Genomic DNA, 12,322 nt, shown 5'->3' on the forward strand with positions numbered 1-12,322 from the left:
TGTGTGTGTGTGTGTGTGTGTGTGTGTGTGTGTGTGTGTGTGTGTGTATGAAAACACCACTCCTATCTTGAGGATCCAATCCTCACACCTGCATGCTAGAACTCTTCCCTGGGGGATGGGGAACTGATCAAGGCCTGGCAGCAAGCCCTTCACCTGAGGGGGCTTATTCAGCCATCAGGGTCAGTCTCACTGGCCTGTGGTCCTCAACAGAGGAAGGCAAAGCACACATGGCAAAGAGAAAAAATGAGCCCTGGCATTTCAGCAGCAGCCTGCAAAAAGTGCCAGAGATAAAGGACCTTTAGCACCTGGAATGTGTCCACTAGGGAAGATGAACCAAAGAAGGTGAATGAGAAATTGTAATGCCATGCACAGAAGCTTTCCAGAACTACTGCTGTGAACAGGTTTTAAGATTCCGATTACCCAGTATAGTGAACACTATATTTATTCCATAACAAATCAAAGCAAAACATTCACAGAAAATCAAGGTACACATTCACAATATTACAACTTATCACAGAAAATCACAATATAGTATTCACAACACCTTATCATTAAAATGGCCACATAGTTTTCACCAAAGTGGCCACAATATTTAGAACAAATAACAATCTCTGAAGTACAATAGTCAAAGTCTTCCACTCATGGGACACTCTTAAGTTAAATCAATCAGTCACTTATTCAAAGTCTTATCAAAGAACAATCATCTCAAAATACAATAGTCAAAGTCTTCCCTCAAGGGGCAACTTGATTAACTCAATTAGTCACTTATTCAGCAATCAATTACTAAGTATCATACACAAAACCCTCAATCCCCAGGTCACTAGTAAACTACAATTTTATCTTTACTCAGTATCCAGGGAGAGGTCTTTTCATCTTGACTTGGGGCCTGTTCTCAGATTCCCTGGATCCCCTTCCATGGTCCCAGATTCTACCTGGATTCACCAGACTGTCACCTGGGTTCAATGGCAGACAGCTCCCAGTTCCTTGTCCAGCTCTCTGGGTAGGACCTGCTCTATACTGAAGTTCACAGGGTCTGGTCCATGTCATATCCTTCACAATTTCTGCTCCAGGGAATTCAAGGCTCAACCAAGCCACAAACAAAGTCTCAGCATCCCAGTCATGCTTCCTTAGTCACCTGGGCTCTGGGCTCCAGGCTCCTGGCTCCTGGCTCCTGACTCCCAACTCCTAGCTCTCTGGCTCCAGGCTCTTGGGCTCCTGGGCTCCTGTTCAGAAGAACCTCCACCACTACAAGTTCTCAGGAAATTCTGGCTCAGCTCTTCATTGTCTCTTCTGTAGCTGTTCTGCCACTAGATGCTGGTGCCAAGAAATTCTGACTGTGCCTCTCTGGGGCTTTCTTATATATGCAGCATTAGCTTCTTGTTTCAGCCAACCCCTTCCTGTTATGTTAGTAACACGAGACAGGAGTTCATACATTCTGTTCCCCCAACTGAGGCTTTATCAGTTACTAAGTGCTAAGTACCTGCTACCTTTGCGAACACAAAGAGATCTTCAAATTCAAATTACATTACCATTACAGAAACCTAGTGGGTGAAGGAAACATATTCCCCAGATTATAAATCTCTGAATTATTTCTAATATTTGGGTGTGTGGGTGTGTGTGTATTTCCCAGAACCTGGATTTCATTAATGTAAGGAGATAATGCTGAGGAACTTTCTCTTCCAATGCAGATCAGCACCTTAGACAGCTTCTAGAGACACCGAGGGGTGACATGACTTGCCCAGGATCACACAGCAAATACAGGAGAGAGACAGGTCTTGAATCCAGCTCTTCCTGGCTCTAAGGCCAGCTCTGGATTCACTATACTAGCATGTGTGCAAATAACGAAGTGTGTGTGTAAGTGTACATATATACACATACATATACCTAAATATAGGTATATATACTTTTATATGAATTGTGTATGTATAGTTACATTACTACGTTAAAGTCAAGGTACAGTGTATCCTACTATGGCTGATCAGACCAATATGAGCTTGGATGCTCTACAGCAGGTTATGTAACAAGTAGGCCGTGTGACCCTTTGGGGTGGATTCTCTAAACTTGTGTATATCACCATTCTTTTGAGCTGCTTCAGTTCTCTGATGAGGGCACTCCATACTGGGCAGTCCTGTGTCAGTGTCTCCCAAGTCACACAATCAATCCCAAAAGTTCTTAAGAGAGACCTTGAGAGTACCCTTGTGTTGCTTCTCCATAACACCGTGTGAACACTTGCCTTGTGTGAGTTCTCTGTAAAACAGTCTTTTAGGCAAGTGTAGGCTTTGCCTTTGAACAAAGTGACCAGCCTGTCAGAGTTGCACTCTCTACAGTAGAGTTTGAATGCTTAGCAGTTTAGTTTTGTGAGATATAAAGACTATTTCCACATAGATGAAGGGAAGTTAGTGTCTTGTATCTTTTCCTGCCAGGTGATCTTCAGCATCTTCCTGTTCAAATGGAAGTGATTCAGTTTCCTGGCATGGCACTGGTATACTGTCCAGGTTTCACAGGCATTCACCTATGAGGTCAGCACAGCGGCTCTGTGGACTGTCAGTTTGGTAGTCAGTTTAATACCTCTTCTTTCTCACACTTTCCTTTGGAGCCTCCCAAACATTGAGCTACCTTTGGCAGTGTGAGGGTGAACCTCATCATTGATGTGTATACCCCTAGAAAGTATACTGCCAAGGTAAATGAGCTTGTCCACAGTATTCAAAACTTGTCCATTTTCTGTAACTGATGGTTCCATGTATGCATGGTGTGGTGCTGGCTCGGGGAGGACCTCTGTTTTCTTGGTGTTCATTGTTAGGCCACAATGAGCCCAAACAGCAGATAATCAGTCCATGTTTTGTTGGATATCAGCTTCAGAGACTGCATTGAGTGCAGGACTGTCTGTGCAGCAACTCTCCCTCCTGTGTTTATGTATAGTGTGTGTATATGTGTATGAAAATACAAACCAAACATGCCCATTAGATAGACATTGAGCTAGGCCCAGAATTTAAATGGAGGACAGTAGGCTGTATTATATCTGGGAAGTTATACAGTGCTTTCAACCATATTAAGCCATTCCCTGACACAAAAATCTTATCTTTTTAAGAACAATGTGCATCTGGTAAAGTTCTTCTAAAGAAACAAAATGACAGATAAGCCAAAGAACAAATCCAAATAGTGGGCAGGAGTAGGCTTCAGCAAGACCAACAATGAGGATTTGTGGGCAAGAAGTAGTACAGAAGTTTCATCAAGGAAATGTGATTGGCAAATGAAGGGAGCTGGGCCTGGAGGGAGGAGAAAGTATACCCGGAGGGAGGTCAACAAAATGTCAAAAGACCCCAATCACTGGGCCAGTCAGTGAAATGTATCATGCCAGGCCATGCTCAGTGTTTAGGAATAGGAAAAAAGAAAAAAAAGTCCCCGCTCTCAAACTGCTCAGAATCTAAGTGGGAAACAGCATGGAACAACTATGTACAAATGATTGCCTGAAGAACAAATTGGGAGGAGTCTCTTCCTCAGATTCATTCCCTACCTCCCTTAGTCCAGGAATCTACAACGCACCTACACAATTTCCTTCTTATTCAGCTCAAGACTTTACTTCTCCCTGGCGCTTTTTGCCATAAGTCGGCCCACTCTAAGGACAGACAACAGGTCTCTGTCTCCTGACTCCCTTAACTTAGCACCCTAGATGATAAAGCTTAACGTGATAATTTAATAAAGACAGAGATGCCCCACATCTTCCTTCACATAACTTGTATCAAAATGAACAAATAAACAGCCAGATAACTTGTATCCTGGTTCCTCAATGCCCTCACAATTGTCTTGCTTCCAGCATGGATGTGCTCTATAAACACTGTGTCCAATCTGCATGCCTTGCTATCTTTACTGTCATTTCTAATTGTTTTACAAGCATGTCCAAGACTTCAGTGTTAGGGTCAAGAGTGGTGGTTTCACTATCTTTGATGAAGAAAACTATTTGTTAAAATTATTTTTGCATGTCTTTTTCATTTTTCTTCTTAAAATTCTTTTATTTATTTTCATCCTTGAGTGTCCTTGGAATGACTGCTAGGTTGGCTAACTTGTTACCCTTTCCTTAAATTTGTTTTACTCTATTCTCATTCTCTCTGCTACATGAGACAATACTGCTTGCTGACAAACACGTTTCAAAAAGTCATCCTAAATGAGAAGGTTTGGATGTACTGCAGTAATGGTGCAAGAATGATGGATGCTGATGAGATTTGGGACAGCCTAGAGTATGTGGTGAGGATGGGAAAGAAGGCAGGTAATCCAGGATGAATATATGGAGGTGGCATGGTTAGTTCCAGGGGAAATAAACCTGGTGCAAAATGCCAAGGACAACAAAAGGGTGTTTTTTTTAAAGCTGGGTCAGCGGCAAAAGAAAGTTGAAAGAAGAGAAAGATCAATTGCTCAAATGGAAGAATGATAACAGGCAGTGGAGAGAAGGAAGAACCACCCAACTCTCATTCTGCTTCAAAATTCTCCACCAGGGAAATGACTGACAGACTAAGAAGGACTAAAAAAACCCCAGTGTATTGGGTATTGAAACCTAAAAGAAGGGATAGAGAGCACCTAGCTTCCTTTGATGATGTCAGATCTCCAGACCTGAGTGGATTTTGTTGGCTCCAAAGAAGAGTTATGAAGAGATAACTCCCTTCATTCTTTTGCAGAAATGTGAGTCCATGTGGGGTGGGATATTACAAAGGACTTCTGGTTTTTGCTTGTTTTTTTTTTTAGTTTTGTGGACCTTTTTTCTTTTCCTTTTTTTTCTTACTTGATTATAAAGGATGGTGTTCTGGGAGGGGAAGAATAACAAGTAATATAATGAGAGAAAAATTTTTTAAAGAAAAGATAAAAATCATATGGGGGATTGCTTGAGAACAGATGGCTCTGCTAAAATAGATTCTCATTAAGCTCCCAATCACGCTTCAGCTAGAAGGAACAGAGTTGAGTCAGGACCCCTGGGGCTGGCCACCTGGAAGGATGTCTACAAGATTACCTATGAACATGGCTGACTCCTGGGGAAGAGGAACCTGGGGACTCTTCAAGTAGCCCTGAACCTGGCTCAAGAAGTCAGAGGCTCTACCAGGGTACTCCACTTACTGGGCCTGAGGACAAAGGGAGGGAAGGTCTACATTGGGAGACATGCCTCAGTGCAACATGGGAAAAGCCCACACGTCCCACTGAGGAAAGTGCCTGACAAACCCAGGACTTTCTTCATTCCAGGCAAATCCTGCCCTGGGAAGAACACAATTGACCACAGAAGAGGTCTGCTTTCTGCTTTATCCTGTGGTCTTGAAGAGTGGCCAGCTCTGCTGAAAGAGGCTACTTAGCAGAAACACTAAATTTTCCCACTGTGGGTAAGCTAAGGACAATGCATTATCTTTGCTTAAAGAGACTCCCCAGTAGGGGCTTAGCGAATCTGTGATCTTACTGGTATAAGGAACTTCCTGGCTGAAAGAACTCCCTCTACCCATGCAAGTTAGTATCTTCTCTGCAATTTCTGGTCCTAGAGTTGCCTAGAGCCATAAAAGGTTAAGTGACTTGCCCATGGTCACACACTCAGTATATGATGGAGGTCAGACTTCAACCCAGGTCTTGCTAACTCTATCCACTAAGCCATAATGGCTCCATCTCTGTGAATGCCAAAGGATGGTCAGCTGGAGGGAGAGGGGTTCTCGTCATATGGTATTGTAAATTTTATTTACCCAAGGACTCAAAGGGGGGACGTTGAATGGTTTACCTGTTGTTCCTTCTAGTTTGCATTTGAAGCTGGGGAAGAACAGTTAGTGTGGAGGAGGGAAGTAGGAACTAGTCTTTGTGGGGAGCCCTTCAGGCGAGGCCCTGGTTTTTTCCACTGCCCCAGCTGGAGCCCCAGCAGTCATCTGCAGGTGTGGCTTACAGCCTCTGGGCTGTCACAGCGACCTATGGCTGAGATCTCCTCCAAAAGCCATCATGACCCCCTCTGGAGAGGGGCAGGAGAAAGAAGGAAGTTTATGGGGGAGGGGCATCAAGGAAAGAATGAGGATCTAGGGTAAATGGAAGGAGGCTTTAGCACTGGTCATTGTCACCTTAGGAAAGGCAAAAGGAACATGGATGGAGACTTTCATGATCTGAAGACTGGGATACCAAGGAGGAGGGTAGGTCTTTGGATCTGGGACTTCTGAGGGAAAGATTGCAGATCTGGGGGAGGGGGTGACTTGGAACTGGGGCTCAGCTGGAAGGGGTGATGGCCTCCATATATCTGCACCAGAGATTCCCCACAGCTGGAATATGTGCCCTTCTCACCTGTCCCTTATTGCTTCTGGGACAAAATCAACTCCACAGACTGACATTTTAGACCCTCCACAGTCTAACTATTTACCTTTCCACACTTATTTCAGTCAATTAGTTGGGGAACTGGCATTTATTAAGAGACTACTATGTTCCAGGCACTGTGCGATGGGGTAGAGAATGAAGGAAAGGTTAAAAAAAAAGTCTTTTCTCTGAAGGAGATCATCATGGGACAGCATGTGAATGAATACGAACATGAATGATAAATACAGTATGAATGGAAGGTAAGGGCAGATGGAAAGTACTGGGGAGGAGGAGGGGAGATTAAGGGAGGATGGAAGAAGGAGAGACCTCTTATAGATGGTAGGATGTCAGCTGAATCTTAAACCAGGAGGCAGAAGTAAAGAGGGAGAACATTTTAGAATGGGAGGACAGGCAGTGAAAAGGGACAGAATTGGGAGATGGAGTGTTATATTTGAGGAACAGCAAACATGCCCAGTTCCCTTACACATTATCTCCCATTAATCCACTTCCTACACTCTGCATCCCAACCAAACTGGATTCCTGACTCCTCTTAGAATTTGTTTTTGTATCTCTTAACTCCCTTGATTCTTACAAGTTACCCTGCCCTCCCCCCACCCTTACCCCATGCATTCAAGACAGTTCTCCTCAATTCTACCTTCATACAACTGGTATTTTCTTTTGGGTTCAGCTCAAGGGCCACCTCATCCATGAAGCCTTCCTTCCCTGATGCCATCAGGGGGGTTAGTGCTCTCACCCAAAGCCATAAGCAGCATAGGGTAAATGGAGCTGGGTCTCAGAGCCCCAACCTCTGGAGTGAACTTCTCTTGGATGGGAAACACTTCCTCTATATGACAGCTATCATCCCTTCTTCTCACTTCAAAGTCAAAGATGCCTACTTCCTGGTTTCAGTAGTAGTACACCCTAGTCTGTGGGCCACCAGGCCTTCCCTTTCCCTCCAAACCTTTTTAGAGGCAAAGGTAGAGCTGTCACTTCTATTGACCCAAGGATGCTCAAGGTCTGACTGTCCTCTATGCAGCTCCCCCAACAATGGCCCCTGCAACCACTACCCAATACTACAAACTGCCTTTGCCTCAGGTTAAAACATTCTTCATGACATCTTTGCTTCTTTCCTCCTCAAATTATCTGATCACTTACTTGCTCTGTCTCAGCCAGGAAAACACAAAATTCCTCAAAATAACTTGAGTTTAGTTGTTTTTGTATCTCCAGTACCTAGTATAATACTTTGTTCATGTTCATTTGTGTCTGATTCTTCATGACCCCATTTGGGATTTTCTTGGAAAAGTTGCTGAGGTAGTTTGCTCTTTCTTTCTTTTCTTTTTTTTGCCTTTCGGAGGGCAATTGGGGTTAAGTAACTTGCCCAAGGTTACACGGCTAGTTTTTTTTGTGCGTGTTAAGGGTCTGAGGCCAGAAGGAACTCAGGTCCTCGCGACTCCGGGCCAGTGCTTTACTCACTGTGCCACCTAGCCACCCTCTGCTCTTTCTTTCTTAGTTCAATTTAGAGATGTGGAAACTGAGGCAAGCAGGGTTCAGTGTCTGAGGCCATATTTCAACAGAGGAAGATGAGTCTTAGAGATCACTTAAATTTCCAGAATCCAACTGTTCCGTTCCAGGAGTCACATTTCAAAGACACTGGCACACAGAGGCTTTGTGATAGATTATGTGTCTTTTTTCCCTGCCCAAAGACCAGCCTAGATTGGTTGCAGAGAAAACAGAGCGCTGACCTTGGAAGACCTGAGTTTAAATCCTGTCTCAGACATTCACTAGCTCTGTGTGGCCCTGGGTGAGTCACTTCATCTCTATTTGCCTCAGTGTTCTCATCCCTAAAATGGGGATAATAATATCCCCTACCTCCTAAGGCTGTTTTGAGGACCAAATGAGACAATATTTGTAAAGGTTCTTTGCAAGCCTTTAAGTGCTAGATAATAACTTAGTTATTGTAGGGAATAAATTCATCATTACCATGGTGATGACATCATAGTCCACAGCAGCCCTTACCATGCAGTTACTGAATTGTAGAAGTTCCTTGTGCCATGGCAGTATTGACAAGTTGGAAGATATCTAGTTTGAGGAGACTGGAGGCACCATATACCAGGACCAGTTATAGGACCTGGAGGGAAGGGATGCAAAAGCTGCCTTGAAATACTTGAAGGGCTCTCAAGTAGAAGAGAGATGAAACATGTTCTGCCCAGCTCCACAAGACAGGGCCAGTTACTGGGTGAAAGTTGCAGAATCAAATCTAGGTTTGATGCAAGGAAAAAAAAAAAAAACAAGACCTCTTAAGCATCCGAACAATCCCAAAAGTGTCATTGGCTGCTTCTAGAGGGAAGGGTAACTGGGTGACTAGAGCACTGGACCAGGAGTCAGGAAGTTTGGAGCCCAAATCTGGCCTCAGATTCATACTAGCTGTGTGACCCTAGACGAGTCACTTAACCTCTGCCTGCCAGTTTCCTCCCCTGGCAAAAGGGATGATAATAATAGTACCTACCTCCCAGGGTTTTTGTGAGGATTGACTGAGATGATATTTATAAAATACTGAAAATTTATAAAATTCTGAAAAACCTCTAAAAACTTAACAGGAACCGCTAGCTGCTACAGGGAATTTCCATAATGCTGACTCACTATGGATAGTAAATGCTATAGAAATAATAGCAAGTCAGAAAGAGAAGGGAATTACAAGTGTCTGCTTAGAAGGACGTTAATACTCTCAACAACATAGCTGGCAGGTGATAAAAGAGCCTTTGTTGGAAGACCTCCAAGGAGGAAGAGCCCGCCACCTATAGCAGCCCAAGATCACGTGAGCTTTTTGTTGTTTCTTTCCGCATCAGGCTCTAGGCGAATATTGAACTTTCAGTTGACTAAAATCTTAAGATCTTTTTCAAGTGAACTTCCTTCTAGCCTCAGATTCCCCATCATGCACTTGTCCAACTGATTTTCAACATTCAAGTCTGATACTTTACATTTTCTCTCTTTTTTTAGGTTTTTGGAGGGGAAAGGAAGGACATTTGGGGTTATGTGACTTGCCCAAGGTCACATGGCTAGTAAGTGTTAAGTGTCTGAGGCTGAATTTGAACTCAGGTCCTCCAACTCTAGGGCCGGCCGTGCTCTATTCGCTGCGCCACCTAGCCGCCCCTGCTTTACATTTTCTAGATTATGTCAGTCAATAAGCATTCTTTAAGTGCTTACTGTATGCTAAGCACTGGTGCTAAGCTACTGAAGATAGAAAGGCAAAAGCCAGTTCCAGCCTTCCAGGAGCTCACATCTAATGGAGATGAGGATTCTAATCAGGCAAGATCTTTTGGAACCTATCAACCCATATGTTTACTATTTCCCCGTCCCATCCCATCCCCAGCTTTCTGTCAACTGCAGATGTTCAAGAAATGAATGAGTGAAAAATTCTCTCTCCTTGCTATTTCCCTACTTTGCTAAATGTAAACTCGATATGGAGGAAGGAGGGAGGAGAAATAAGAGCAAAAGGAGGGGGCGGAGCAGAGGCAGTGGGTGGTTCTGACAGCCAGCCGGAAAAAGCTCACCCTAGACTCTCTCTAGTCTGGGCAAGCCTGGGCAGAAAACAGAAAACGGCAATTCTCACATTGACGACTCATTTCCTCCTTTCTAGACATGGGGCAACAAAAAGGAAAATGATGAAAGAAAAATCCAAATAGCTTCAGTTTTTGGTAGAGGGTCAGGGCAGCTCACAAACTCTCTCTTGTAAACAAACCGCAGCCTTCCGGAAGACAGACGTCCGACCCTCCCAAAAGTCCTTCCTCGCCCATAGGGCCCGCCCCTCCCCATACCACCGCCCCTCCCCATAGCCGCACCCGCCATCCACTGAGACCCCAAAACTGCAAAGGTAAGTTGCGGGAGGGAGCAAAGCGGGGAAGAGAGGGGTTGTGGAGGGAAGGCACTTAGTAAAAAGCTCCCGGAGCATTAAAAAGAGAGCTAGAGTCCGAGGGCTGACATCTCCCTTCCCCATTCCCTCTGCTTTCTTTTCTTACCGTATTTGTTTCCTTTGTACTCTTAGATATTTTAATTTATGTATTTAAAAACATTATTCTGATAAGGGTCCAAAAGCTTCATCAGACTGCCAAAGGTGACCTTGACCCAAAAAAGGTTAAGACCTTTTGCCTTGAACCTTTTTCCTCTGTAGGCAGGGAGGTGGCAGAGTGGATAGAATGTTGGATCTGAAATTAGGACGTTGTGAATTCAGATATTTATAGGCTGTGTGGCCTTGGGCAAGTCACTTCACCTCTGCCTTCCTCAGTTTCCTCATCTGTCAAATAGGGATTATAAGAGCACCTACCTCCCAGAGTTGCTGTGAGGCTCATGTGAGATAGTAATTCTAAAGCACTTACCATAATACCTGACTCATAGTAAGAGCCACTGAATGTTAGATACCCTTCAACACTGCTCCTTGCAGTGCTATGAAATCTGAAGGAGCAGAGAACACACAGAAGGGGGTTAAGGGGGGCCCGGTGGGGTCGGGGTGGGGCGGTGACCACAGAGTGGTGAAGAATGATGGGAACCAACTTAAATGACTGTTGGAGACTTGAAAGAGGGAAGTTTCCGGTTCAGATGAGGACAGATGGCAGATTGCAAGGGATTGAGGGGAAGGTGAGGTCGAGGCAGCAGCTACAGAAAGCTTTTCCAGATTTGGCAGAGTGTAAGTAGCAAAGGGTTAAGTTTCCACAGGACTGCAAAATTGCTGAAATGAGGCTGCTGATAAACCTAAGGTTAGCAGACCAGACTTGGGGAGAAGTTGGATTCCCAGTTCACATAGAACTCCTAGATTATACTAAAAGTGAAATAAAGTAAAATAAAAAGAAGCTGGCAACAGCAGGTGGATTGGGACTCACAATGCCAGATAAGGACACATCTAGGTTAAACTGGAGAAGGGTTATTACTGCGCTTGCTTAATGAACCTCATGTATATGTATATTGTCTAAGAGAATTAGAGCCTTAGTAGTAATAATGTATAATAGAGAGGTACCAAGAAGAGCATGAACCAATCAATCCTCCGAAGGGAGTGTTTGCACCAAACCAAGGTTTGCTTGGCTTTTGTATCCAGGACTTCTCCTTCCAGAAGGATGGAGTCGGCTTCTTGCCAGAAGGTGTTCAATTACTCTGGATTTCTCCTTAATAAACTTCTTTTGATATCATATTTTTGGTATCAATTGTGTTTTTGCTTTTCCAAGTTGGTATTTCCAACAAGAGGAAGGAGAGGTAATTAATAACAATGATGATAGCAGCTAACATTTTATATAGTGCAGATCCAGCCACAGCGCCCCTCTACTCCATAAACTCCAGTGACTCCCTAACCCTTCCAAGATCAAATTCAAAATGCTCTGCTTGGCATTTAAAGCCCTTTATAACCTAGATACCTTTTATCTTTCTCATTTTCTTATACTTTACTCCATGCCCTATACTCTTTGATGGCTCAGGACATTTTCTCTGGCTTTCCTTCATGACTGGAATGTTCTCCCTCCTCAACTCTCAATCTTGGCTTCTCAGGTTTCAAGTCCCAGAGAAAATTTCACTTTTTCCAGTAAGATTTTCCCTAATTCACGTTTCTCCTAGTACCTTCCCTCTGTTGTTTATTTCCAATTTATCATATATATTTGTATATGTAAGTATATGTGTGTGTGTGTGTATATATATATATATATATATATATATATATATATATATATATAGAGAGAGAGAGAGAGAGAGAGAGAGAGAGAGAACATAATTGTTTGCACGTTAACTTTCCCATTAGGTTGTGAAATCTTCAAGGACAGGGGCTGTGTTTTTGTCTTTTTGTATGCCTAGTGCTTAGCACAGTGCCTGGCATATAGTAGATGCAAAATACATGTTTTTTAACTGACTGTAATGGTAATGTAATTTAAATTTGAAGATCCCTTTGTGCTGGCAAAGGTAGCAGGTACTTACCGTGTTTCCCCGATAATAAGACCTATCCTGAAAATAAGCCCTCCCCTTACTGTGTAAGATTCCTCTAAAATAAGCC

At 43.5% G+C, this 12,322-nt stretch overlaps 1 protein-coding gene across 3 annotated transcripts in view; it reads left to right on the top strand.

Annotated features, from left to right (window-relative positions):
• The first annotated feature begins 9,809 nt into the window (after positions 1-9,809).
• LOC138167950 (gasdermin-D-like) overlaps positions 9,810-12,322 on the top strand; it is a 41,915-nt gene continuing 39,402 nt past the window's right edge. For all 3 annotated transcript variants that reach the window (XM_069096911.1, XM_069096913.1, XM_069096912.1), the window contains exon 1: positions 9,810-10,168. The gene's annotated coding sequence lies outside the window, so the exon portion shown is untranslated. The remainder of the gene's footprint in view (positions 10,169-12,322) is intronic.

This window comes from Petaurus breviceps, unplaced genomic scaffold (genome assembly GCF_028583685.1).
Source record: "Petaurus breviceps papuanus isolate PSGF00001 unplaced genomic scaffold, PetGlider_PUasm1.0 339, whole genome shotgun sequence".
Lineage (NCBI taxonomy): Eukaryota > Metazoa > Chordata > Mammalia > Diprotodontia > Petauridae > Petaurus > Petaurus breviceps.